Source organism: Cupressus sempervirens, chromosome 5 (genome assembly GCF_028749045.1).
Source record: "Cupressus sempervirens isolate cs-2001-9-10 chromosome 5, ASM2874904v1, whole genome shotgun sequence".
Classification (NCBI taxonomy): Eukaryota; Viridiplantae; Streptophyta; class Pinopsida; order Cupressales; family Cupressaceae; genus Cupressus; species Cupressus sempervirens.
The window spans coordinates 949,845,554-949,859,001 of NC_143122.1; positions in this window are offsets into that span (position 1 = coordinate 949,845,554).

Below are 13,448 nucleotides of genomic sequence, written 5' to 3' on the forward strand. Positions count from 1 at the left end.
ATGTTTCTATATTTTTTAATTGTTTAGTTATAGATACTTAAATAAAGTAAGATTATGAGGATTGTAATCAGGTTGTAATCACTGGATTGTAATAAGATCGGACTTGCTATTTGGTGGACGTAGCCCAGGGATTGGGTGAACCACGTTAAATCTTGGTGCCTTGTGTGCATTTTTGTGTGTTTTATTATTTTCTGTTATTGGTTATATTTGCATGTAATTTTTTATTTCTATCCATGGTTTATCCTAAGAAGTGGTATCAGAGCAAGGTTGTCTTTCAGTTATCCTCTGCAGGAAAGTCTCACGGTTAAGTGGGAGTCTCACAGTTGGGTGGGAGCGATGGCAGATGAGGGTAAGTTGAGGGTTGATAGGTTTAATGGGCAGAACTTTCAGTTATGGAAGATGCAAATGGAAGACTATTTATATCAGAAGGATTTATGGAAGCTGTTGGAAGGAAAAGCCAAGAATTAAGGAACTATGTCAGAGGCTGAATGGGATCTTTTGGACAGAAAGGCACTCAGAAGAATTTAGTTATGCTTGGCACCATCGGTGGCATTTAATATTACAAAAGAAAAGATGACAGAAGATTTGATGAAAACCCTAGCGACACTATATGAAAAGCCCTCCACTTCAAATAAGGTATTTCTCATGAAGCGTTTATTTAATATGAAAATGGCAGAAGGTGGATCTATTGCAGATCATTTAAATGAGTTTAATACTATTACTAGTCAATTATCTTTTGTGGGTATCAATTTTGATGAAGAAATTAGGGCTCTCTTGATTTTGTGTTCTTTGCCTAAAAGCTGGAATGGCTTGGTAATGGCGGTGAGTAATTCTGTTCCTGGATCTAGTACCCTAAAATATGATGATGTGATCGGTGTTATTTTAAGTGAGGAAACTCGTAGAAAATCCTCAGGTGGATTTACATCAGGAAGTGCTTTAAATGCACAAAGCAGGGGCAGAACGACTCAAAGAGGAAGTAACTCTAGAAATCGTGGGAAATCAAGAGGAAAGTCAAAGGGGAGGAGGTCTCAATCGAGAGGACCAAATGATTGCTGGTACTGTGGGAAACCAGGGCACAAAAAGAAAGATTGTTGGAATTGAAAGAAAAATGAAGGAGATAAATCAGATGGAGACAAGGAGGAAAATGTGGTAAGTAACAAATCCGAAGAGGATGCTTTGCTTTTGTCTTTAGAGAGTGTTGATGATTCATGGGTTTTAGATTCTGGTGCTTCATTTCATGCTACACCTCATAGAGGTTATTTCATTGATTATGTCCAAGGGGATTTTGGGCTTGTTTATTTGGGGGATAATGAACCCTGTCAAATTGTTGGAAAGGGAAAAATTAAGATTAAGTTGCAGAATGTGAATCATTGGCTACTACATGAGGTAAGACATGTTCCAAAACTAAGTAGAAATTTAATTTCAGCAGGGCAACTCGGTGATGAGGGTTGTGTAGTTACTTTTAATGATAAAAATTGGAAGGTTTCAAAAGGTTCCCTTGTAGTAGCAAAAGGTGTGAAATTAGGCACCTTATATCTTTGTATAGGTCATATTGTTCCTTCTACTTTGATTATTTCAGAGAAAAATGAATATTCAGGAACAATTACTGCAGTTGAGCAGGGAGAGCAAATAGCTGCTGTAGATTCTGATACAGCGCTGTGGCACAATAGACTTGGGCACATGAGTGAGAAAGGTATGAAAGTACTTCATTCAAGGAAAGTTTTACCAGGTCTAAAATGTGTGAATATGGATTTCTGTGAAAGTTGTGTGTATGGAAAACAAAAGAGAGTGAGTTTTGTAAAGACAGGGAAGGAAAACAAAAAGGAGAAATTAGAGCTTGTGCGTACAGATGTATGGGGACTGGCTCAGGTATCTTCCCTTGGTGGCTCTCATTATTATGTTACATTTATTGATGATGCAACTAGAAAAGTATGGGTTTATTTCCTTAGACAGAAATATGATGTATTTCAAACTTTTAAGAAATGGAAATGCTTGGTTGAAAATGAGACTGGTAAGAAATTAAAATGTCTCAGATTTGATAATGGTGGTGAGTATTGCAGTCATGAATTTGAAGATTATTTCTCCACTAATGGTATTCGTAGACAAAAAACTATTCCAAGGACTCCACAGGAAAATGGAGTGGCTGAACGCATGAACAGGACTATAATGGAGCGCGCAAGGAGCATGAGGTTGCATGCTGGGTTGCCCTTACACATGTGGGCAGAGGCTGTCAATACTGCAGTATATTTGATTAATAGAGGTCCCTCTACTCCTTTGGGATGTGGTATTCCAGAGGAAGCATGGACTGGTAAGAAGGTGAGTTATTCTTTTCTCAAGACCTTCGGTTGTGAAGCTTTTGCTCATATAGACTCTGAAAATAGAACCAAGCTAGAAGCTAAATCAAAGAAATGTGTCTTTGTTGGATATGGCATTAATGAATTTGGTTATAGGGTTTGGGATTTTGAAAATCTTAAAATTATTAGAAGTCGGGATGTCATATTCAATGAGAAAGTGTTGTACAAAGATCTGTTGCAGCAACATGAGAAGAAAGAAGATGATTTTGTAGTGCTGGATGATACTCCAAAAGCTAATGTTCTAGCCATTCCTCATGATGTGCAACAACTGCAACAACAAATACCACACACACCAGTGAATGTTAGACGGTCAACAAGGCAAATTAGACCTCCACAAAGGTTTTCTCCCTCTTTGTATTCTATTTTACTTACTAATGCTGGCGAACCTGAAAGTTATGATGAAGCTATGCAGGTGGATACTAAGATTCAGTGGGAGTCTGCAATGAAAGATGAAATGGACTCTTTGCTGAAAAATAAGACATGGGATTTGTGCAAGTTGCCTGTAGGTAAAAAGGCTTTACAAAATAAATGGGTTTAGAGGTTGAAAGAAGAGGAAGGAGGTGAGAAAAGATTTAAGGCCAGGTTAGTTGTAAAAGGATTTGCATAGAAAAAGGGAATTGATTTTGATGAGATATTTTCTCCTGTTGTTAAAATGACTTCTATTCGTACTGTTTTAAGTCTTGTGGCTATTGAAGATTTGCATTTAGAGCAGATGGATGTTAAAACAACCTTTCTTCATGGTGATTTGGATGAAGAAATATATATGGCTCAGCCACAGGGTTTTGAGGTCAAAGGTAAGGAGAACTCAGTGTGCAAATTGAAGAAAAGTTTATATGGCTTGAAGCAAGCACCTCGGCAATGGTATCTAAAATTTGACAGTTTTATGCATGAGCATGGATATAACAAGTGTCATTCAGATTACTGTGTTTATTTTAAGAGGTTGGACGATGATAGCTACATTATTTTATGTTTATATGTTGATGATATGCTTCTAGCTGGGTCTAACATGGATCATATTAAGGGGCTGAAATGCCAATTAGCACATGCATTTGCTATGAAGGATTTGGGGGCAGGAAAACAAATCCTTGGTATGAAGATTTGCAGAGATAGGAAGAACAAAACATTGACGCTATCTCAAGCTGATTATGTTGAGAAGGTGTTGCAATGTTTCTCTATGGAGAATGCTAAAGCTGTCAGCACACCTTTACCTGCTCATTTGAAATTGACTAAGGAGATGTGTCCCAAGACATAGGAAGAGGATGATAAGATGTCCAAGGTACCCTATGCTTCAGCTGTAGGAAGTTTGATGTATGCTATGGTATGCACTAGGCCAGATATTGCACATGCAGTGGGAGTCGTTAGCCGGTATATGAGTCATCCAGGATTTGAGCATTGGAATGCTGTCAAGTGGATTCTCAGATATTTGAAAGGAAAATCCAATAAGTGTTTACACTTTGGGGGCTCTACTACTAATTTACAGGGCTATGTTGACTCAGATTTGGCTGGGGATATTGATACCAGGCGGAGTACTACAGGTTATGTCTTTAATGTTGGTGGGGCAACCGTGAGCTGGGTTTCTAGGTTACAGAAGATTAATGCTCTCTCCACTATAGAGGCAGAGTATGTTGCTGCTACAGAGGCAGCCAAGGAGATGATATGGCTTCAGTTCTTCTTGGAAGAATTGGGACATCCTTAGAATTATAATTATTTGTTCACAGATAGTCAGAGTGCCATTCATCTTGCTAAGAATTCAGCTCTGCATTCTAAGACCAAACACATATAGTTGCGGTACCATTTCATTCGGTCAGTTTTGGAGGATGGACAGTTAAAGCTGGAGAAGATACATACCAATGACAATCCAGCAGATATGTTGAAAAAGGTTGTAACAAGGGAGAAGCTGAACTCCTCTTTAGCTTCGGTTGGTCTTTTAGACTGAACATGAATAAAAGAATAGTAGACTCTAGGATGGTTTGATCCAGTCGGAGCCCCATGTGGTAGTGGTATTGCTACAGGATCAGTCTCCAAGTGGGAGATTGTTGTTTAGTGTGGAGCCTGATCAGTCCCCAAGTGGGAGATTGTTAGAATGTGGTAACTGATCAAGAAAGTACTGTACATACTTCATAAATAGTGGGGTTTGGGGCATCGCCTCGAAATTCTTTTTTTGGGCAAGTAGCCGACATGGTAGCCGACATATTATGGCTGACATATAGCTGACATATTATGGCCGACATGTTATAACCCTAAAGCGGTTTAATACTTGTATAAAAGGGCTTAGGGTTTGGTATTTTTCATAATGTTGTGATACGAAATTGGTTCTTGTGGCGGTATTGAGCTGTAAGGGATTACGGATTGTAATCAGGTTGTAATCACTGGATTGTAATAAGATCAGACTTGCTGTTTGGTGGACGTAGCCCAGGGATTGGGTGAACCACATTAAATCTTGGTGCCTTGTATTCATTTCTGTGTGTTTTATTATTTTTTGTTATTTGTTATATTTGCATGTAATTTTTTATTTCTGTTCGTGGTTTATCCTAACAAGGATTTTTTCATATTTACACTCATAATAAATTCTTAGTTTTAAATTTTTATTTTAATAAAAATTATATATTTTTTCTATTATTAATAATATTTCATAATTTTCTATCAAAGTAAATCAATATGATTAGAACACAAATGGCAATATATATATATATATATATATATATATATATATATATATATATATATATATATATATATATATATATATATATATATATATATATATATATATATATATCATAGATTTTAGAGAGGAATAATTCATTAGTAATAATTAGCATGTCATGATATTAGTACGGTGAAATATTTTGATTATTAATTTTTTTATTATTGAGACAATGATTTGAAATGACAATGAGTGTGAGGATATGAAATACAAAACTAATTTGTAAGAATTAACACCCTAAATTATGTAATTATATAGATAGTTAATATTGGCTCCTCATAATTGTCACAATTACCTATTCTTAAAACAAGTTATTCAAAACATGGGATACACACATGCCTTTCAAAGATTATATATTCTTAATAACTAACATGGCACTGACAACTACTTTTTTACAAGCCATTTAAGAATATCAAAATAAATATGCATGTTAAACCCAAATGGTAAAACCTAACCCTTACCCTAATCCTAAATAATGAAAATGTACATCCTAAATGATAAACTATAAATCCTACTTGAAACCATTATCCTAAATGGTAAACCCTGATAGAAAATTATGTAACGTAACATAAATAAGAAAACCTAACCTTAATAGTAATAATAAATGTTAAACCCTAACTTCAAACTTAAAATTTAAATGATAAACCTAAATGTTCAACCCTAATCCTAACATTGACCTTTATCAAAATTCTAATATAAATCATATTCATAACCATAATACTAGAGAGAGAGAGAGAGAGAGAGAGAGAGAGAGAGAGAGAGAGAGAGAGAGAGAGAGAGAGACATACATGTAAATATGTGATATGTAACATATGTCTTCACATATATTTTATTTAATTTAATTTTAACATTTAACCAAATTGTAATATAACATCAAACCCAACTTTAAATTAAACTAAATTTAACTCTAATCCTAACATTGAATCAATAATTTCTAACCTTGAGTCTCCTAAAAATATCAAGCCAAATTGAGCCCTCATGTTAAACTAATTCTATACTTAACCATCTTACCATTTATCACAAATCCAATAAATTATGATTCCTGAAAAATACACCTTCCTAACCCCAATCTTCCTAAATTTAAATTAACACTACATACCAATGTGAACTCTACCCTAAGGGACATATGTGTGTGTGTGAGAGGGGGAGGGATATGTTGAGAGTAGTGAGGGGAGAGAGTCCACAAGCCATTAATCAGGAGTAGATAGATATGAGGGGGAGAGGGAGAGGGAGAGGGAGAGGGAGGGAGAGAGTTGGGAAGGTAAATAAGGAGAGAGTTGGGAGAAACATATAGGAGGAAGGGAAAAAATCTTAGGTAGACAAAGAGAAGGGGGAGATGAGAAATAAGGGGGAGAGTTAGAAATATGAGATAGTGCTCAATAAGTTAGATAGTTAGGGCTCATAATAGAAAAAGGGGATGATGGAAGGGGGAGAGAGGGAAAAAAACATAGAGTAATTACATAGGGACATGTGAAAAAGAGATTATAATAGGATGAGGAGGGGGTGACAGACATGAAGAAGACATAGTGGGTAAAGAGAGAGAGAGAGAGAGAGAGAGAGAGAGAGAGAGAGAGAGAGAGAGAGAGAGAGAGAGAGAGAGAGAGAGAAGGGGTCTTTTCGGTCAGTGTGAATGCATCGTTGACACTTAGGGGTAGATATAGAGGCTAAATAGGGGCATGGGATTGTGAGAGGAGGGAGGAGAGACTTAAAGAGATTAAGGAGGCAGGGAGGAAGAGAGATGATGTAGAGATAAATGGTAATAAAGGAGAGGATATGGTAAGTAGGGGTGGAAATAGGACAAAGCGAGAAATGTAGGAAGATACATGAGGTGGAAAGAGATAATGTTGAAGGGGGGAGTGATTAGGTAGAGAGAAAGAGAATAATTAGGATGGAAATGGTGATGGGGTGAGGAATTTGGGTTAGAGGGAGGGAGAGAGAGAGAGAGAGAGAGAGAGAGAGAGAGAGAGAGAGAGAAATGTGGTAATTAGCGGATGGATGACAATTACGGTCCAAAAGAGACGGAGACATGATGAGAAGAGGGAGAGGAAGAGAGAGAGAGAGAGAGAGAGAGAGAGAGAGAGAGAGAGAGAGAGAGAGAGAGAGAGAGAGAGAGAGAGAGATGTGGTAATTAGCGGATGGATGACAATTACGGTCCAAAAGAGATGGAGACATGATGAGAAGAGGGAGAGGGAGAGAGAGAGAGAGAGAGAGAGAGAGAGAGAGAGAGAGAGAGAGAGAGAGAGAGAGAGAGAGAGAGAGAGAGAGAGAGAGAGAGAGAGAGAGAGCTTAGATTTTGAGAGACATGGGCTAGGGCTATAGAATAATCAAGAGGAATAGATGGTGAGAGGAGGAGAGGATATGGTAAGTAGGAGTGGAAATGGGACAAAGGGAGAAATTTAAGACAATATGAGGTAGAAAGAGACAATGTAGAAGGGGAGAGTGATTAGGTAGAGAGAAAGAGAATAATTTTTAAAACTGTGTAAATGTGTAATTTTTAAAAGTATGCAAATGTGTAATTTCTAAAAAATATGTAAATAGATAAGTTTAAATAATAAATAAATGAGTAATTTAAAAAAAAAAATCAAATGAAAACTCTAATTCCAATCCAAAGTTTAATTCTAATTAGTTCAATAAAAAATAAAATTGATTGTATTAATGATTACATAGCTGGTGATTTATTTATTTTTCCAAAGGGAATCTATTTCATTAAGAATATTTTTGAAGTGAGCATATAAAATCTATAATGTACCATAAAATATTATATATAATATTTATTATTTATCCTTGTAAATTACTAAATAATAATAATATTAAAAATTTATTAATTAAAAATTTTCATAATATATTAACTATAATAAATTATAATTTTAAAAATACTATGTTTCAATTTGCATCACGAGTGCTACTAGCTTATATATATTATATATATATATATAATAAGCCGAGAGATATCCTTCTCGAGGCACCTATTTTCATAATATCACTTAGTGCAATAGGCGCCTCAAGAAGGATATCTCTCGGCTTATTATATATATAAGCTAGTATTTATGTACCTACAAAACCTATTCCAAAGCCTTGTCCTTCATTTCATGAATGTCCTCATAGAGTCCAATCATAACTTTGTTTCCAACTGCTATCTTCTTGATCTAGTAATCTATCTTGTCTAAATCTTTTGCCAAACATACATCTAATAACGTGTGATATCTCTAGCCCTTGATGGTCTTGAATGCTTCCAAATCATTGGTTCAAGTGACCACCTCATCCATTAACCCAAAATCTTGGTCCACTATTGTTACCAATCTATTAATACTCTACAAAAGTTTCAAATTAAATTCAATTATTTGCACTCATCTTTCCTCAAATTGTGGTGCCATCTCTAACATGCATCCAAAAATGAGCTTGTGAGTGCTAGGGTCAGAGCTCATTTATCGAGGGCAGATACTAGGGTAACCTCAAGATGGTCAAGATCTAATGAACTAACTACCTCCTTTACGTATTCTCATAGTAGATAATTCTTCTTTCTCAACTCTAAAGTCTTAGCCTCGTCCTCATTTAGGTGTTAGAATACTTGTTTAAGGCTCGTGGTGATCAAAAATTTGGCCATGTCCTAGGTGGCCTTCCCAACACTACTTCCTTTATTTTATAGTCTTTAGGAGAAATATCTTTGACATATATTCGGGGAGGAGGAATAGCTTTATGTGTTATCAAATTATTTCTCTGATTCCTCATGACAAAGGCTAATTACTTAGGATCACCCTGAATGGGTGTCACTATCTTTACTGCCTTTATCAATGCCTCCAACCCTTCTACCTTTGTATATTATACATATCTCCTTTGGTGATTCAATAACTCTTGCTTCAACCATGCTAGAGTAGTGCCCATGGGATACATATAGTGACATTTTGATTAGGTCATCTTTAAAGCTAGCCTTTTTCCCCTGCCACTCCTCTTTGGGGTCTTCTCCATGATTCTTGATGGTTCAATTGATGAAGTGGTTGTTATCATCTTTGGAAGAGAGGTATTTGGTCCCTATATAGGTGGTGTTCGATACCTCTCTCCAACAAATTGTCCTTTCTCTAAAACCTCATCAATGTGATGTTGTTGAAAGTCATTCCCACTAGCTATTTGGATGCCTAATCTGATGATTGGTGATGGTAGAGGGGTGGCTTCCTACTTTGATGGTGGAGGAGGATGTGAGGGTAGTGTTCCTTGTGGTAGAGGTGGTATGACCACTCACCCTTTTAGAAGTGGAGGCAATTGGTTCAAGTAATCATCCAAAGAATCTCTCTATGGAGTGTCCCTTATCACTTTTCCCTCTAAATGCATCCTAATTGGCATAAAATTAAATTTTGAGAGGTTGAAGACATCTGAGCCATCTCCTTCTAAAGATTTTGTCCATCCCTCCTATTCCTAATTCATATATTCTTCAAGTTGAATGGGATATTCTAGAATGGAGGGATGTGTCTGGGTTGCACTTTTATGAACTCACAAAAATAGCCCTCTTCACCTTTCTCTTCTTCTTCCCCTTTGGGTGTAGTTTTTAGGAATTGAGGATACAAGGTGCTCTTCTTCTTCTTCTTCAACTTCCTCCTCTATTCTCCCATTGCCACTACTTCAGTTCTTTCCCTCTTAGGTACTAAGAGAGAAGCTTTTGTCTAAGCTAGAACTTCTCTAGGTGGAGCTTGAGCTTCCTCTCCCTGCACCTATGCTTCTTCACTCTGACCTTCTTCTAGTTGTGTTGCCTCCTCCTGCACTGCCTTCTTCCTTTTCTTCCCCTTGACCTTAGCACTATGGAAGTATGCCACTTCTCACTTATGCTTGTAGATAGTCTTTGGTTGTACTAGGGAATTCTCTTAGTAGGTTGAAACTATGACTTTAGTTCCTTTACCTTTCTTGGGCCTTGTCGTAGCTTGTAATCTTGGTGCATTAGGAACTGGCTCCAAATGGAAGGTATTCCTTACCCAATCCGTAGTTAATTGAATGACATGCCTGGCCTAATGTTGTATGTCATAGTTCTCTTCTCAGCCAATCTCAACATTCATTATATGCATCTCAAAGATTCTATCCCTATTGTATAGTGGGTCTAGCACATTAGGACTATCTATGTTCCATTTCTTCAAAGGAATATGTAGATTGAGGGTTTTTTTTGTGAGTTCTAGACTCATCCTATAATAGTTCATAATTCAAACATCATAGTGATCCACATAATTTATCTAGTGATATTCCATAGTAGCATTAGGTATAAACTGCTTCCCTATGAGATGTTGGACCATCCTTACGTTGTCAAAGTAGGATTGCAACACTAGATAGTCATCTAAGGGTTGCTAATTCAATCTCATATGTGGTTATATCCCACTTCTAATTGATCTCAAAAGCTCTAATGGTGATGGTCCATATCCATATCTTCTTATGTTTCTTTCTCACCCTATCATAGTAAGAAGACAATTTCCTAGATATCTATAACAATATCAACCTATTTGATGGATAAAGAGGAATTTTATTTTGACACAAGAGGGTCCTTGCTACTTGAATTTATATGAGTATGTTAAACTAGATGAATTAAGCACTTACTTGTGCTACTCGGGCGATAGCTTCCATAGACAATCTCTTTGCATAATCGCCTTCAATGAACCGAATTATAGCAAAGAAAAAACCATCATTTACCAATTTTTACTCAAGGCTCTTAAATGAGAGTTCATTTTTTACCAAGTGAGGGTATTCTATGTATTTCTAGGCATTGGCATCCTGCATGCTTCCTCTCTTTACTATTCTTGGATAATCTATTGGCCTAGCTACTAGAAGGTAGACCACATAGGAAGTCATGTAGAATAGGGGGTCAGACTTCAATGAAATGAGTTGTTTGTCCAAGTTATTTCTAATAATTATGGCTTAGTCAATGGAAATCCTATCCTCTTGATAGTTTCTATGAAATGAACAATCCATGTTTCTAGGTGATTGGCCATGAGGAGTCCCGTGACTCTGCTTTGCAGAACTATGTTGTAGCCAATATCATCTACAATATATCCCTGGGTCATGCCAACTCTACCAACTCTTATATTGGTAGGAGGTTGGGCAAGAAGGTGCTTCTCTTGGACTATGCCTTTCACCTCCTATTCATGCTCCCTGTACCACCTATCTACTATGTCATAAGTTATCTTCTAGAATTGATTTGTAGGTGGTAGGTGAAAAACCTTCTCTATGTCGTCAAGGCATATGTCCAAAACCATCTCCTTAGTGATGCTTCTCAGAACCTTCTCTTATGGCATGTAATGGTGAGATAATGCCATGACCAACTTCAAAGATTGTATAAATACTAGATGAGAAGTTGTATTCACTAACCCACTTAGGATCAACAATGAGATCATCTCTGATCTCTCCCTCAGTTTATTGAATAAAACTTGAAATGTGTTACAATATATATGTCCCATTTTTGTGCCCCAAACCTCTAAATGCTTGTCTACAAACCATGATTTATTTGGTGCACTTTGAAAATTGAAGGTCATTGGTTTGGGTTCTATCTTCATCATCATAGATGATGATGATACCATTTTACCTACACAAGAGACACATGCCAATATATCAATATTATAAAATTGAAAAGATGCAAACTAACATGACCAAATTGGCAAAAACTATCAAACAATTTGACCAAAACTAACAAACTTGATAGTTCATTCCTTAAAATGCACATGCGCACCTAGAGCACATGGTGTGTACCATGACCTAATAGAGTTTTTATGTGTGGACACATGCATTTTCATATGCCCTCTTTTCTTTTTGGGTGGTAAACAAGGGGCTTAATCAATTAGGTGGGTATGTGCACCAAGATGGTGTACAATTTAGTGTGTACCACACAAAAAAAAAACAAAAAATGTTAATAACCCAATCGGGTTGCTTAAAATTTTAAAAATCCAAGCCTGAGAAAAATACAAAAAAATAAAACTCAATTAGGTTTTGAAACCCAATCAGGTTCCAAGAACAAAAAACCTCTTCAACATCTGATCGGCTTATGCAAAACTCGGTCTAGTTTTGAAGAAATAAAAATAGGCTTTACTCTGTAAGCCATAAATTTTGGATTCAGAGTTTGATTGACTCCATTCAAAATGTGTTGGAAAGATATTAAAGGGCTCTAAAATATGATGTAGATAAATCCATCATATGTCATAATTTTTTTTAATTTTCCATCAATTTTCAAATTAAGCATAGTTTGAAATAGGTAGTCATTATTTTCCAAATATCTAATCAGTAGGTAAACATGAATGCTAACGTATTTTTAAAATTTTCTCTCTAAAAAAAAATACAAACACACACTCACTAACTAAATAACCCCTAATATATCTCTCTTTTAAAACTCCTAACCTCTCACATTCTTTAACTAACTCCTTACCTCTCTCTCTCTCTCTCTCTCTCTCTCTCAAGCATACACACACACACAAACACACACTCACTCTCTCACTCTCTCCATCCTATCCCCCCCCTCTCTCTCCATTCTCTCCATATTTCTCACTCTCTCCGTCCATGTCCAATACCCTCTCACTCTCTCCATCATTTCATTTGTCTTTCAATCTCTCCATATCTCTCTCACTCTCTCTTATCCCATCCCCTCTCCCTCTTCCTATTCCTTACAGTCTCTCTCTGACCCCTAATCCCTAACCCCCTCTCTCTCTCCCCTTGAATTTTGATCCTTGAAGTGGGAAATTCACATAGAGAGAGAATGATGGGTTATGGATTAGGGCTCATAGAGAGAGAGAGAGAGAGGATATGGCAAGAGAGAGTGAGAGAGAGGTGCAAAGAGTGAGATATATGAAGTGATGGAGAGAGAGAGACATAGGAGAGAGATATTATGGGATATATATATATATATATATATATATATATATATATATATATATATATATATATATATATATATATATATAGAGAGAGAGAGAGAGAGAGAGAGAGAGAGAGAGAGAGAGAGCTTAGGGATTACTTAGAGAGAGACAATGGTTATGGAAAACAAGTTAGACAAAGAGAGGTTAGGAGTTAGGTAAAGAATGTGAGAGGTTAGGAGTTAGTAAGATATATATATATATATACACACACACATATGTACATATATACATATGTACATATATACATATGTACATATATACATATGTACATATGTACATATGTACATATATACATATGTATATACATATGTGTATATATATGTATATACATATGTATATATATACATATGTACATATATACATATGTACATATATACATATGTATATATATACATATGTACATATATACATATGTACATATGTATATATATACATATGTATATATATACATATGTATATATGTACATATGTATATACATGTGTGTATATATATGTATATATATATATCTATAT